Below are 15,711 nucleotides of genomic sequence, written 5' to 3'. Positions count from 1 at the left end.
ATTGCTTCTGATTACCAAGGGGGGAAAAATGGTTCTGGTTAAAATTCTAAACAGACCAGCATAACGATTACTGGCTGTGTATCAGACCTGTCTGACACAAAACAGAAAACCCGATTTTCCTTTGATAAGTCATTGTAGCTATGGACGAACACTACTCAAAGAATCTCGCACAGGGACTGAATGAATCTTTCCACAGGGGGCTCAAGGGCAAAGTACTTGCTCACATGGAGTGTTTACCCTTGGACTTTGTGCTGGTGACCTTAAACGGACCTTTCTCTTTTAATAATTTTCTGTTCTGATAAATCTAATATTCTCTTACAGAAATGCTCCAGGATTCTCCCTGTTCTCATCACTAGTCAAGTCCAATTCCACTGCCTCACAAAACACCCTTAGAACTTGCTGAACAAAGAAAAGTTCTGAAGAACAGATACAGCTTCAGATGAAGCTTTGTTAAGACAGACGTGAAAGCAGCCAGGAGAAACAATTGCAGAGTCGCTAACACGTATGTGGCAGTGGCCCTGTGTCCTGAAAGATGCCAGTTCTGTATTGGGTGCAGGGCAGTAAGATGTTTATTGTTTCACAAACTATAATTATCCGCCAGATCTCTAGCTGGTGTAAAGTGGCATAGCACTATCGACTTCAGTGGAGCTATGCTGATGCACCCCAGCAGAAGTCCTGCCCCTCTGTCTCTGTTGCTGACTGTATAGTGGTAATACATATTTTATTATGGGCTTCTTGGCATTGTTGGTGTAATTTAGTAACTGACCTCTTTTTTTCCCCTCTAGTGTTGTGTGAAATCCTTCCATAGAGCTGAACTCCAAATGAAATCCATCAGGGATCAGGGTGCTGTTCCCAACTCAAATGTTAGCCCCAGTCCACAAAAATCTGGCAGACCTGGGAAGGTCTGTTCTAGTCAGGATCTTATACTGTGCCCATCACCATGGTATCTGAGTTGTTTGCACAGCCCAGCATCCTCTCCTCTCCCAGGTATCCTTTGAATGCCTACCCACCTTGCTGCCATCCCTGGCTACTGCTCCAGGGACCCTATTCATACCGTTAGCATTAAACATCTACAGGGAGGGGTGCTCAATCCACCCTCAACCCTCACTGACTTGGAGAACAGGTGATTCCCTCCACCAGGCCTCCTGAACATCAGGGGGACTCTCAAAGACACCACTACTAGCAACCAAGAAGGAAACAATCCCATTCCTGTTGGCCAGTCCTTTGAGTGATTGTCCCTAGCAATGGCACCCAAACAAATATAGGGCATTTCAGACAGCTTGTGGTTGTTAAAGAACTTCAAATACATACAGCATGCAAAGCCATGGGCAACGCTAGAGGGTATCATTTGCCATCTGCTGCATACCTGTTCGGGTCACCACCATGCTCCTGTAAAAACCCTGCTGAACATTTGGAGGTGTGGGGTAGTGGCTGTACATTGCCTGCTCAGGCTGTAATGAGTCTGATGGTTTCTGTGTTGGAGAGGCCTGGGACGGTTGCAGAGTTGAACTGTGTTTGGGGCACCCGGTTGAGGCTGAAGGTTTGGATGATTATTTATTTATAGAGCCCTCTGTCTGTGCTTTATTTATAGAGCCCTCAGGCATGGGCTTGATTCTGATTTTTCTTACATCAGCATGAATCAGTAATGAGTATTGATGTCCTAGATTTACATGGGCATAAAACTGCTGTGAGATCAGAATCAGGCCCTCTGTGAACTCAACCCCTCTGTGAACTACCTGGATTTGGTCCCATGTCATGTTCTGAGGCCAGAAATATGCTAGGTTTGGTTCATACGTCCTATGCAAAGCAAAGACATCAGGGTTCACACAGTTGTACCATTTTCCACGGTCGGTCACCTCTTCAGCTAATGATGTTGTGTAACTGTCCCACCATGCCATGTTTCCTTGTTAGGATTATATCCATCACAATGCGCTTCTTGACACAGCCCAGTGTTTCTTTCTTTGGTTTCCTAAAGTTGTTAACAAACATCCTGGGTTTAAATTAAAAGGCACTAATGGAAAACAACCCCAATGTATCAATCTGCCCCACTGCCTACAAACCCCCTGGCATCTCAGCCACTGCCTTCAGAGCAGCGATGGATGAATTTACAGGAACTCCTCCTTGAAAATATAACCTAGAGAGGGTTAAAGGGTGTGGGGGGAAATAACAAAATGCTGAAACAACTGGAGCGTAGGAAATAAATTGTAAAACTCATGCTGAACATATGAAAGGATAAAACAGGACTACAAGTGAAGCATGACTTGAAAAACATTTAACTATGGCTTGCGGATTTAGAGATCAAGGTTTTTCTATAGCTAAACTGAAGAGTCTAATGCAGTTGCTGTGAAGTTGGGATGTCGGTATGTATAGCAAGATATTAATTCACAGGTTGGGGAAACAGTAAGAAGGCAGTGAAAAAAAGTGTAATAGCCAGTGCAATATCAGAGAGACCGGGGAGTGGGTGTGTGTGTGAGGTAATATCTTTTTTGGACCAACTTCTTTTGGTGAGAGAGACAAGCTTTTGAGCCACACAGATTTCTTCTTCAGGTCTGGGAAAGATACTCCCATTATGGCAGCTCGAAAGCTTCTCTGGCCCAATAAAAGAGATTCCCTCACCTACCTTGTCTGCTTAATATCCTGGGACCAACACGGCTACAACTATGCTGCAGTACAATATCCGGAAGTAACAAGGTTTGCAAGTACTTTGTTGAGGTAAGTAGAAGTTGTGCATCTCCTGCCCCCCACAAACCCAAGACTGACTTGTTCCCTCTTGGGGATTATAGGAAAACAGACGGTTCTTCATGTTTATTTTCTCATTACAAAATAATTCTCTCCGAACCGCACGGCAGATTTCTCATCTCCACTGAGGACTGGAGGAGAGAATCTGGTCCTTGCATGGAAAGATTGTGGGCCTGATTCTTTGCTTGCTTACGCCAGTGAAAGTCCATTGACATCAGTGGAGTTACCCCGATTTACACTGGTGGTGGGAGACTCAACCCCAGAGTATTTAAACGTACAGAGCAATGTGGAACTTTCTTGTGGCATGTCGTTAATTACACCAGACACATTGGCCGCGTGCTGAACAAGCCTAGGTTTTGCAGTTCATCTGAAATAGCTCCTGCCTCCTCTACAACTGGCTCTGTGACTACTGGGTCAGCTGTTAGCCTTTGGGACCCAATGATTAGTGGATTGTGTGGCACTGCTTGGGTTGAAAAGGCCTAAGACTTCGGCTCTGGAACTCCCTTCCTTTGTTTATGCCCTGCCTGCTGATGTACAGCATCCTGTCTCCAGCCTCTCCCTTCTGGAGCGGGCATGAAAATAATTTTACAGTCTTGATGACTTTCTTTCCTGCAACTTCTATGTTATGTTTCCTTTGGCAACCAAGAATCTGAGTGCTGAAAAAAAACCTTGTAAAATGTGAGTTTTTAATCCAAAATTATTCCAGGCTGGATCCGAATGCTCCCATTAAAGTGTGGCCAGCTTTTCTTTTAATTAACTGCAGCAGGGCTTAAGAGTTAGGGGAAGAAAAATCCCATTAACACAACATCCCCTTTGATAAACTTAAACTCCATCCTCCAGGCATTATTTTGTCCCTTTTAACGTTTCAAAATTGAATCATGAGTGCAACGTCAGCTGTAATTACTGGAGCCCATTACAGGGACCAGGGACAGGTGGCACTTAAAGAAATTGCTCTGGTGTTGGAATTTGTCAGTGAAAGCAGGACCAAGAGTTGTAGCCCTAGCTTACTGCAAAGCTCATCACATAATAGATCATAGCAGAAGCTCCTCAAGCATTCGGGCCAAAAGAAAATGGTGTGTAAGCGAAAGGTGAGTGAATGTCACTGCTAAAAGATGAAAGTACTCGTCTTTTGTGGGCTTGATCCTGGATCAGCAATGGGGTCTGAATGGTTTCCCTGACCTCTCCCTTCCTAGCAGGCTTACTTCCCTTCCTCGCTCTCTGATATCACCATTATTCTCTTAAACTATCCATGGCAAAAACGGAGCTACTCAGCTTTCCTCTTGCATTGTCCTCTCCACTTTTCTGGATTACCACTGGACGCTCCACTCTGCTGCCCATTTCTTAAGATAGAAACATTTGGGTTGTTTTGACTCCTCTTCCCATTCTGCCCTGACTGCCAAGCCTTCCTGCTGTTCCCTCTGTAACATTTCTAAAATCTGATCCTTTGTCATGTGCTTCAAGTTAGGCATGTGCTTAAGTACTATGCTGAACTTCAGCCATGAAGAGGACAGATACTCTTGGGGTTAAGTCACTGGACTGGTACTCAGGAGAGCTGGATTCTGTTCCTAGCTCTGTTATAAACTCCCTGTAAGAGAACATAAGAACAGCCATACTGGATCAGACCAATGGTCCATGTAGCCCAGTATCCTGTCTTCTGACAGTGGCTAATACCAGATGCTTCAAAGGGAATTAACAGAACAGGGCAATTATTGAGTGATCCATCCCCTCTCATCCAGTCCCAGCATCCGGCAGTCAGAGGTTTAGGGACACCCGGAGCAATGGAGTTATGTCCCTGACCGTCTTGGCTCTATCCTTCATAAACATATCGAATTCTTTTTTTAACCCAGTTATACTTTCAGCCTTCATAACATCCCCTGGCAATGAATTCCACAGGTTGACTGTACGCTGTGTGAAGGACTTTCTTTTGTTTATTTTAAACCTGTTGCCTATTAATTTCATTGGTTGGCCCCTGGTTTTTGTGTTATGTGAAGGGGTAAATAACACTGCCTTATTCATTTTCTTCACACCGTTCATGATTTTATAGACCTCTATCATACCCGCCTTTGTCATCTCTTTTCCAAGCTGAACAAGTGCAGTCTTTTTAATCTCTCCTCTTATGGAAGCTGTTCCATACCCCTAATCATTTGTGTTGTCCTTCTCTGTACGTTTTTCTATTCTAATATATCTTTTTTCAGATGGGGGGACAAGAATTCATGCAATATTCAAGGTGTGGGCATCCCATGGATTTATTGTCTTCTTATCTATCCCTTTCTTAATTGTTCCTAATATTCTGTTAGCTTTTTTGACTACCACTCCACATTGAGCAGATGCTTTCAGAGAGCTCTCGACAATGACTGCAAGATCTCTTTCTTGAGTGGTAACAGATAATTTAGACCCCATCATTTTGTATGAATTGTTGGAACTGCATTTCCTATATGCATTACTTTGCATTTATCAACATAGAATTTCATCTGCCATTTTGTTGCCCAGTCACCCTGTTTTGTGAGATCAGTAGAATATTTTGCCTCACCCACTTTATCTCTCTAGTATCCTGGGTGCCAACCCAGATACAACTAAACTGTATAAACTCCCTGTTTAACTTTAGGAAAATTATTTAATCTTTGTGCCTCTGTTCCCCATGTTTCAGCATCCAGCAACCAGATAGCCCAGGACTGAGGGAGAGTAAAGGGCATTTTTTTAATATCCCTTCTCCTCAAAAAACCTGCCCCACCAAAATAAAACCCCTGATCTGATCAACTCTGGACTTTGAGGAACTTTAGACCTGAACTTGGGATCTGGGTGCATCTTTCAATGGAATCAATCAATTAATAAATTCATGAAGCACAGATTTGGACTCCATGCCTTAATTTCATTTATACTGAGTTCTAGACACGCCACATCTGCACCACTAGAAGGTTTTGAGGATTTAGGTTACCTCATCTTAATAATAATTAGAGCTGATCAAAATTTTCCAATGGAACATTTCTCTACAAATAAATCATTAATTTGTTTAAATGTTCTGTGTGAATGTGTCAGTTTTGATTAAATGTTGTTTAGAAAAAAACTGAAACAAATTGTCTTGATCTGTTTTAACCTTATTGGATTAGAATGCTTTGATTTTTTTTATTCTGAATAGACTTTTAATTTTGAAATTTTATTTTCTATTAATGTTCTAGAATAATATATAATAGTTTTTAAAAGTCAAAATGGAAGCATTTTCATTGACCTGAAGCCAATTTTTGTTGGAAATTTTGTTCAGGGGGAAATATCAACTTTTCATTCTGATTCAGACAGAACAAAACAAAATAAAGGAAATTCTAAGTTTTGACCAACAATACTCTAACAATAATACTTCCTTTCTCCCACTTTTTGCCTGTCTTCCCTACTTACATTTTAAGTTCTTTAGGGCAAGAACTATATGTTTATTATGCGTCCTGTACAATGAAGCCTTAATCTTGTTTGGTGTCTCTAGGTGTTACTGAAATACAAATAATAAATGCCAGTGTAAATAGAATCCTGCTGTTAATAGGAGGCATTAAATCTGGTCAATAAGTCATACTAATTTTTGTACTTATAACATTTATTCATTTGCTTATTATATGTTTCAATATTTTCCAAGTCAGATATTTTATTTTGAATAGACTGCACATAATGGCAAATTGCCAACACTGGGGCTAATTTCTTTGTGAAGTGTGTAACTCTCAATGACAACAGTAATAACATGAACTCATATCAGCACTTGGCTGCTAAATTCTTGCATCCCCTATCTGTATGAATATGAGAATATGTTTGCAACTCTGTATAGCATCACTGGTCCTAATGACCGCCTTGCTTGTAGTTATTGCTTTGGGTAGACAAATACAACTTCCCTGTACACTTGGAAAGCTAATCCATTTGCTATCATCTTGTGTTTTGAGAAAAAATGCTGTTATTTAATTATATATATGTAAAAAAAACTATTGGTGCATGAATTTCATTAAATCACATCGGTCTAAAAAAGCAGGCTTTGTTTAATATCTAAGGATATTTTCTGTGAGACTCACCTAATATCACATTTGTTCAGTGAGTTGAATAAACCTAGCTGCTGCTTACCTTTCTGTAATCATATTATATGGACAGTGGCTTCTGATTTCATTTCCCCCAGATTTTTAGTTGGAACAACTTGCCCATCAAAAAAAAAATTATTATTAGAGGCAGGGCTAGCAGCATTAACTATTATTAAAGTTGCTTGACTCGTCCCCTTGATAAGATCCACTTTTCAGTTGGTTATAATAACTTTGCCAAACTTTAACCATTTGGGCCAAATTTTCTGTGCCAGGTGTCTGCCTCAGGTGAAATTGTTTTGGAAAATGTTAGTCAAAATGGTCCTGCCATTTCTGAAAACAGGGTAGGGAAAAATTGTTTTGCCCATGCTAACATTTTTTTAGCTATCTTTTCTTTGAACGGCTCTAATGTCCTTTTGCGTCAGGGATTTGTATGTTCCTCATTTTCTAGATGCCTGGCTTGAGACACTGGGGTCTGATTTGCAGGAGTGCTGAGCGGCTGAAGTCAGTGGGAGCTGTGCCTGGAACATATAAAATGCTATCTAATGCTAAGTACTCTAATAAATCAGGTCCTATGTGTCTCAAATGGGGCACCCAAAATCAGTGGAAATTTTTGACCTTAATCTCTTTGTACCCCAGCTTTAATTCTACTCTTCCCCACAAAAAGAATCCACTTCAATACATACCTCATCCAGATTGTCTAGATACGTGTGGGCCAAGCCCAAACCATGAATGATTTGAAAGCAACTAAATCTTTTGCGGCCCTGAATAGGTCACTGAATTGATTTAGCTATTTGGAAGGTCGGGGTGGAGGAAATATCAGCCTTATATAAATTTGCTAACGAGGAGTGAGCTGCACCTTCCACATCTGCTGGGTTGGGACAGGCCAGCCTGACACGTGGTGCAATATTACAACTTGTAGCACCTGGTCATGGTACTGATATTGTGCACGGCATTTAGCCATCAACTGTTTTGGTACTCTTGAGAATGCCAAAGGCAGGTAAGCCAGGGACAGTTTCCAAGCTGTGATGAATGGGGAGTCTGCAAGCATGCAAAGTAGATTAGAGATTTTTTTTAAAAATGTATTTTCAGTGAGAAATGTCAAGAATCTGATCCTGTATTGCTTAATCTTGGCAAAACTCCTATTGAAGGCAATAGGAGGAGTTCAGGAGCAGGACCTCCCTGGGAAACTTTTAACAGTTAAACTCTTTGTTGATATTTCTCTTATCTCAGTATATTTATCTGTTTCCAGCAATGCTCTCCCTGTTTTCAGTCTCCCATGATTCCAAGTAGCTCCTACCACTGGTAAGGTAAGTAGGATTTACCCATCTGGTTCAAGAGGTCTTTCCTGTCACCTTACATGTCTGATAGCAAGTATAATAGTATCCCCTCGTAGGTCAGTAGGTGCTGACCGCTGCCACGTGACAGAGCTATAACAACCATTGTAATTCTGCCCAGTGTCATGTGACAGGAAAGAAACACTCGTCTCTTGCCAGTATTCCTGTGTGTCACACTGTTAGTACAACAGGGTGGTTTTCCCCTTGTGTCTCCATCTTACCTTTTTGGAATCCAGCTCCTTAACTGCTAAGCAGACTTCATATTGTATCACCAACTGAACCAATACGAGACTATCTGAATAATAAATGATGCAGGCCGTACCTCTGTGCTGAGCTACATACATTTCCTGCTGGAGAAATGAAAATGGATCAGCCTAGAGCCTTGGCTGTATCAACTTTAAAAAAAATCCTGAATCATCTATTTTAAAATGTTACCAAAAGGTGACCAGTGTAATAATAGGGCAAATTAATTTCTGGATATGACAAATTTATGAGTCCGTAAATCCTGAGATCTTTTGAGAAGAGCCACTTTAAGTTAGAGACATTGGAGTATCAGAGCAGAAGAAAGGCGTCCTAGTGGCTAGTACACTGACTTAGGCCCTAGGAGACCTGGATTCAATTCCTGGCTTCTGCGGTGACCTTGGCCAAGTTAATTAATTGGTCATATGCCTCAGTTTCCCATTTGTAAAATGGGGTAATTCTTCCCTCCCTCACAAGGGTGTTGTATAGGGCTAATATCCATTGAGGAATGTGAGGTGTGCTTTTACTATGCTGATGGAAGTCTTAGGAAATTACTTTTATGTTGAAGGTCAGAAACCCAGAACAGTGGGAAGTTTTCTAAAATGGAAAGAAATTTCTAGCTGTTGCCTCAGGAACCAAGGGGACCCAGATGATATTTTAGGCCATATTAAAATAGCTCATGGGTGTTACTGAGGCAGTGAAGGAAAGGCAGTGCAAGGAGGATGGAAGAATCTGAAATAGTTTGTATAGTCTAAAGACCTGGCACACAAGGAAGTTGGATTAAATGACGGTTAGAAAAGAGTCAATTGTAGGAGTGGGATGGAGAGTGGAGGGGGTGCAGTTTTTAGCAGCTTCTATTAACTACACAAGTTCAGCAGTGGGGAGATCGTATCATGGTGGTAGCTGCTTTTCCTGTAAAAGCATTTCTGCAAGGGAGGCGCGAGGTCCACCCACAGAGGTCTCCCTCTGCACATGGTTCTTTCCCTTTCTCTAGGGTTATCAGTGATGAATTGCTACTCTTAGTTTAAGACAGTGCATCACAAACAAATGAACATGTTCTCAGGTTCAAACCTCATCCTCAGACTTTTTTCCTCTGCTGTGTCTGGCAGATTGCATATGACTCACATATGAAATGATCTTCTGATCTCTATTTTTCACCTCCTGTCCCAGGATAGCACCGAGGATACCATATCTAGCATCTGGAATGAGTATCAAATCAGCTGAGGGATCAACATATGACATGGGGGTAGATTTGTGTAATTCAGAGGCATGCAATCACAGAAATACAGCATGTTGGCTAGCTAGTGCACATGCATACATTTGAAAAGCTATTTAAAAATTTCAAACAGTAATGTGGCTCTGGCTAGAAAAAATTTCACTTCCCTGGCTTTTTCACTCTGACTTGCTGCTTTAATAGCCTGAACTTTTACAGTTTGAAGACCAAATCCTTATGAAAAAGCAACTTTTATAAAATGGAAGATTAATTTGCTGAAAAATTCACACATTTCTGTATTTCAAGTAAGGCTGTGAACTTTCAACCCCTGAAAAACACCACTTTAGAACTTCATGTTGCCATCTGGTATTTCTAAAAACTAAAGTACCTGTGAAGTTAAAGGTACTACTTGCTGGTTGAAATACAGCTCTGATAATATCTTCAAAGACCTCTGCCACTGTGAGGAGCCCTTTATACCTTAAGGGCAGCATGTGAAGCTGAACATGTGCATTAGACTTGGACAGTTGGCTGCAACTTGGTTGCAGTTAAAGGTTATAATCCCAGGCAAATGGGCCTTCTGAAACTTTGTACCCCAGGACCAGGGCCGTAGCAACAAAGAACGTGGCCCCCTCCAAACGGTGGCCCCCTCCGAACATATGTCCGGGCGGGGCCCCTTACAATGCAGAAACTGGAATGCGGTATTTATTTTGCCATTTTTAGGGGCCCCCTTCTTTGTGGGGCCCCCCTCCGGTCGGAGGGTACGGAGGGCGCTCGCTACACCTCTGCCCAGGACCAGGAAAAAGATACCCTTAAAGGCAACCCCAGACTGTTGCTGACCTTCCTCTCCTTTTGATATTCAAATTCAGAGAAGCCTAAACAATCCACGGCCTAACTAGGCTATGTCTACCGCAGGCCCAGATGGAACCTATCCCAAGGCATGGTGACAACATGTAACTCCATGCAGGCTACCTCAGAAGGAAACTTTGAACCTCCCCACGAGGGCTCAGGCATCCTTGTGAGTTCGTTGGCACAGAGGATGAGCCAATGCCTAATTTCCATCTCCCAGCTTCTGAGGGATGGTTTGGGAAACCCAGAACCTGATCATTCTGACCTCACGAAGGGAAATCTAACCTCAGCTGTCCAGACAAAACTGCCCAAAGTTGGGACTCTCGGAATGAAACAAACCACGATTAATGTAACCGTAACACCTGCATGCATCTGACGATTGCTGCATGCCTGCACCATTACTTCAGGGAGCTGAGCAACCCAGTGCAGCATGAAACCTGTAATTACTTAATGAACAACACTGATGAGAAGATGGGCCACTGGAAGGTTAACAAGTCTGGGCTCTGGCAGGTAAATGAGCGCAGTGAATTCCAAACTCAAGGAGTCCTCCTGATTAACACCCTGCATGCAATCAGCTCTCATTTATATCAAGGGCATCTGCTAACATGCATGCACCCCATCAGCTCCTTGTTTGGCCCATCTTGAGTTTAAAAACAGCCCTGCTTAATATTTGGCTTTAGACTGTAATGCTCTGTTATGCATAGCTTTGTACATTCCATGTGGTCTCAAAGTGCTTGCTGGGATATTTTCTAAAATATCATATGCTTTGGCTCCAACATAGTGCAATAATAATCTTTCCATCTTTAACCTTGTTTGTATCCATAGCTGCTAGTTGATTTTCAAATTGTAGAAGCCATTTCCATCCATTTCAAGATTTGAGGGCCTGAGTCTCTTCTCACTTATATCAACTTTACATTGCTAACTCCAGTGACTTCAGTTCAGTTGTTCCTGATTTACACTGCCGTAAATGAGAGACAAATGGGCCCTCAATGCAATAAAAAATACCAGGAGAAGTAACTACTATTTCAGTCATCTTAGCTGCAGTAAATATATTTTCTGTTATACAAGCATGCAAATGATACCTATTCATACAAAGCCACACGAACCTGACAGAAATTTCCATCACTGGGGTTTAAAGGAGGCTTTAAAATCTTAGTTGGCAGAACTACTATTCATATTCCTAATACATTCATATTACTTTACAGTCCAACACCAGCCCTGCTTATTTACCTCACGAAGCTTATGTCTCAGCAGAAAGGTTATGAGGAAAATTTTAGCTTAAAGCTTTTTTTCCTTCTGTTCCCCAACTCTGAGGAGAGACACATATGATCACCATCCTGCAGCATCTTCGAGCCCTTTGTAAATAGCTCAAGGACTGACAGACGGTGCAATTAGCCATGCTCACTAATCCCTTGGACAGTGGTTCACAACTTGACCATTACTCTCATCACTGTTTTAATGACTACAAACCATTCCAGCTGCTTTAATAAAGTAAAATACTGTTTTCTTCACCCCCATTGTGGAGGCCACTTTTTGCAAAGTTGGGGGCCTAAAGTTAAGCATGGTTTTAGGAGCCTAGGTACGTAGGGTGAAACTCTGGTGACACTGAAGTCGGTGGGGGTCTGGTGCTTGATACAAAGTCCTGTTGAAGTCAGTGGAAAGATTCCCATTGATTTGAGTGTAGGTTATGGAGCAGGCCTCTAAAGAACTGTCCTGATTTACCTAGGTGCTGTGCAACCTCAGGACCCACTGAGGCAAATGGGAATAAAGTCCTAGCAAGCATGCAGCTCAATGACAACTGCTTGATCACTCCTTCACTCTGTTGGGGTTTGTCTACATGGGGAGTTACTCCAGAATAGCTATTCCTGATGCATTCCATGTGTGGAGGCTTTTATTTAGAGTGCCTTATTCTGAATTAGCTGAAGCTACTTTGGAAATGGATTAAGCACATTTGGAATAAAACAACACTCTTATTCCTGAGTAAGAGCATCTGCCCCTGCATGGAGTGAATCGGGAATAGTTAATCCACTTTGAATTCACCCTCTACTTTATTCCAGATGGTGCAGACACGCCCTTAGAAAGCTGCCTCTGATCTCTGGTGGGGGTCTTTGTGACTGATAGGAGACTATCATAAACTGCCATACACATAGTACATATATGCTGTATTTCCAAACACTACAAATTGAGCCCTAGGGTGCTTTTAATGCTTATGTTTCCTCTCAGGTCCTTTACTTCAGATTCTGTAAGTCCAGGTTAAAGGACGTGGGAGGGACCATGTGCAGAAGAGCTATTCCACTAGTGCCTTTTGCCTGCCTCTGTTGCCTTTTTTCATGCTGCACCTATGCCTGGAACTCCATTCCTGACCATATCCACCTGGCCTCCTCCTCTCTCCTTCAAGTCCTTTCTAATAGCTCACTTCTGCAAGGGGAAGCAAGTAAGGTAGGGAGCCCCTTTGCACCCCTGCACTCAGTATGCTATTCCCTCTCTCGTGTAGGTGAGTGGGGAATGAAGAGGGGGGCAAAGTTATGCTCTATCCTCCAGTACTCCAGGTAATACAGTTTGTGTGTGGGGGGGTGGAGGGAGGGGGGGATTAGCTTCAGCCAGAAAAGGCCTTGTGCAGCTTCAATCTTCCATGGAGCAAGGTGTGGAGCAAGGAGCGCACTGTGTCTGTGCCTCTTACTCAATGCAGATTGTAAATTACAATCTAACCTAGATGTGTGCACTAGCATCCAAAGTGTCTTGTTGAATACCCTCTTCTCCTCCTCTTCTCCTTCCCTTTGCCTCCCCTTCCCTGTGGTGTCATCTTCTCGTGTTGTGATCTTAGACCTCAACCCTGCAAATACCTAAGTCCTGCATGTCATTGATTAACTTTACATATGTGAGCCGTCCATTAAACTCAACAATACTGCTCCCGAGGGTAGTGTGCATAAATCTTTGCAGGATTGAGACCTTAAAGAGTATATTTTTCAGGGCAAAAGGTCAATCTTTATCTCCATTGCAAAGCCCTTTGCATATCTATGATGCCATATACGTAATAAATAATAATAACAGCATGAAAGTTGGATGTATGCTGGTTGCAAGTAGCAAGAGGTGGCAAGAAAAGGCGGGGAGTTTAATGAGACAGAGTGCATCCATTGTCCAGTTTATGGGCTGGAAATTAATTTCTGAGTCTGTGCACTGTTGCCATTGAAATCGGTGGAACTCCATCAATAAATGCCAGCTGAAGATGTGACCCTTAGTCTTTTTGTCTAGCAGCACCTGAAAAGGATTTAGAGTGCAGATAAGTAATTAAGAAAAAAAAAAAAAAGACCTAGAAAAAAATAGGAAAGATATGTTAATTGCAAAGATTCTGCAGCATAGTAATCAGGAATTGTTGACGATTGTCTAAGACTTTAAATGCAAGTGTGCAGCTAGAGAGAACAGGACGGCTGGGTTAGCTGCTAGACAAATGCGATATAACTCTCCATGGAGGTGGCTTCTTTGATACATATGGCCTTGATGAGATCTCTTTCAGTGTTCAATCTCCAGTAATGGAAATTGATTATATAGCTGTGATGAGAACCTTCTTTGTGTCCAGTATTGAGCGCTATAGACTTTACCGAAAAATATGTCTATACTTTGAAGGGGATAATGTGAAGCAGCCAAAAGACTCCCCCTTGACAGGCTCAATTTTTAAAGAGCAACAAGAATTTCAAGAAACCAAATTGAAGTTCACCAAAAAAACAAATTAAAGACACAATTCAGAGTATTTGCACCTGTAATTTGTGACAGCTTCAAACACTCCGTTTTGCACCCTCATTTGAAATGCAGGTGCCAGGGATGTCCCCAGCTGAACTGTGAGCACAAAATGCAGGCACAAACTTTGGCAGCATGAATTGTGCCCACACGCAGAGAAGATTTTTTTTTTTGATAATCTGGCTCTAAAAGGTGTGTAGCATGTTGTGAAAGGAATATAGGGAATGTTAGACTTATTCTAATGGAAGTCAGGCATCCTGGATTTGTGAGGAGAATCAGTCCCAAACTGGGGACAGTATCCATATCCCTGCATATCTCCAGAATTATTATTATTGTAAAGGAAAATTGCTTTGGGATATGGTTTATGGTATTGGTAAAACCTACTTTGGAAGGCCCTTTCCATGATAACAATATATTGAACTCCTATGGCAGTATGAGAAGCATTTGAAAATATCAGTTAAACTTAATAAACCCTTGTGAGGTAGGGAGGTATTATACTCATTAAACAGCTAGGTAAATAGAAGAGAAGATTTACCTAGGGTACCACGGGCAGAGTTGAAAAAATAACTCTCAAGTCCTGACTCCTGGCAGAATACTCTAACCACTAGGCAGCACTCCTCTCGGAAGGGAATTTTTTTCCCTTTGGAACTTTGAAACTGTCTAGTCCAGTGGCTCTCAACCTTTCCAGAATACTGTACCCCTTTCAAGAGTTTGATTTGTCTTGTGTACCCCAAGTTTTACCTCACTTAAAAACTTACAAAAGTAGACATAAAAATACACAAATGTCACACCACACTATTACTGAAAAATTGCTTACTTTCTCATTTTTACCATATAATTATAAAATAAATTGATTGGAATATAAATACTGTACTTAAATTTCAGTGTATAGTAACGAGCAGTATAAACAAGTCATTGTCTGTGAAATTTTAGTTTGTACTGACTTTGCTAGTGCTTTTTATGTAGCATGTTGTAAATCTAGGCAAATATCTAGATGAGTTAATGTACCCCCTGGAAGACCTCTGAGTACCTCGAGGGGTAAACATGTCCCTGGTTGAGAACTACTGGTGTAGTCAGTGTCAGAATTCTGTCACAAAATTCTGATCAAACTGATTTCTTGTTATTGGAAATGTTGATACTTTTCAGTCAGTGAAAAGTTTCATTTTAAATGAGACTTGTTGGAATTGTCACTATCAGTTTTATTCCAGAATAATGAGATCCATGACCCTGACTGGTCATTTCTGGTTATTGCAGCTTCCTGAAGAACAGTAGCTCCCAGATGTTGTGGATTAGTATAAAAGTGGCGTGTAAAATTATATGCTATGATATTGCCAGTCTGCTGAGAAAATGACTGCATGGCCACAACAAAGGTGCAGGACTGAAATATTTTCTGAAGTAATCTCTTCACACTTGCAAGAACCCAGCAAGGTGGCATCTGTTTAAGATGAGGAGAGAAAATGAACTTGAGTGGCTTTGATCTGCCATCCGGCTGCTAAAACAACAATACAATACAGAAGCCTTTGAACAAAAGAAAGGAAATGCACACTTTTTGGGGGTG

This window comes from Terrapene carolina, unplaced genomic scaffold (assembly GCF_002925995.2).
Source record: "Terrapene carolina triunguis isolate 2854851 unplaced genomic scaffold, T_m_triunguis-2.0 Scaffold234, whole genome shotgun sequence".
Lineage (NCBI taxonomy): Eukaryota > Metazoa > Chordata > Testudines > Emydidae > Terrapene > Terrapene triunguis.
The sequence above is the reverse complement of the archived record's forward strand: the minus strand, read 5'-3'. Positions refer to the sequence as shown.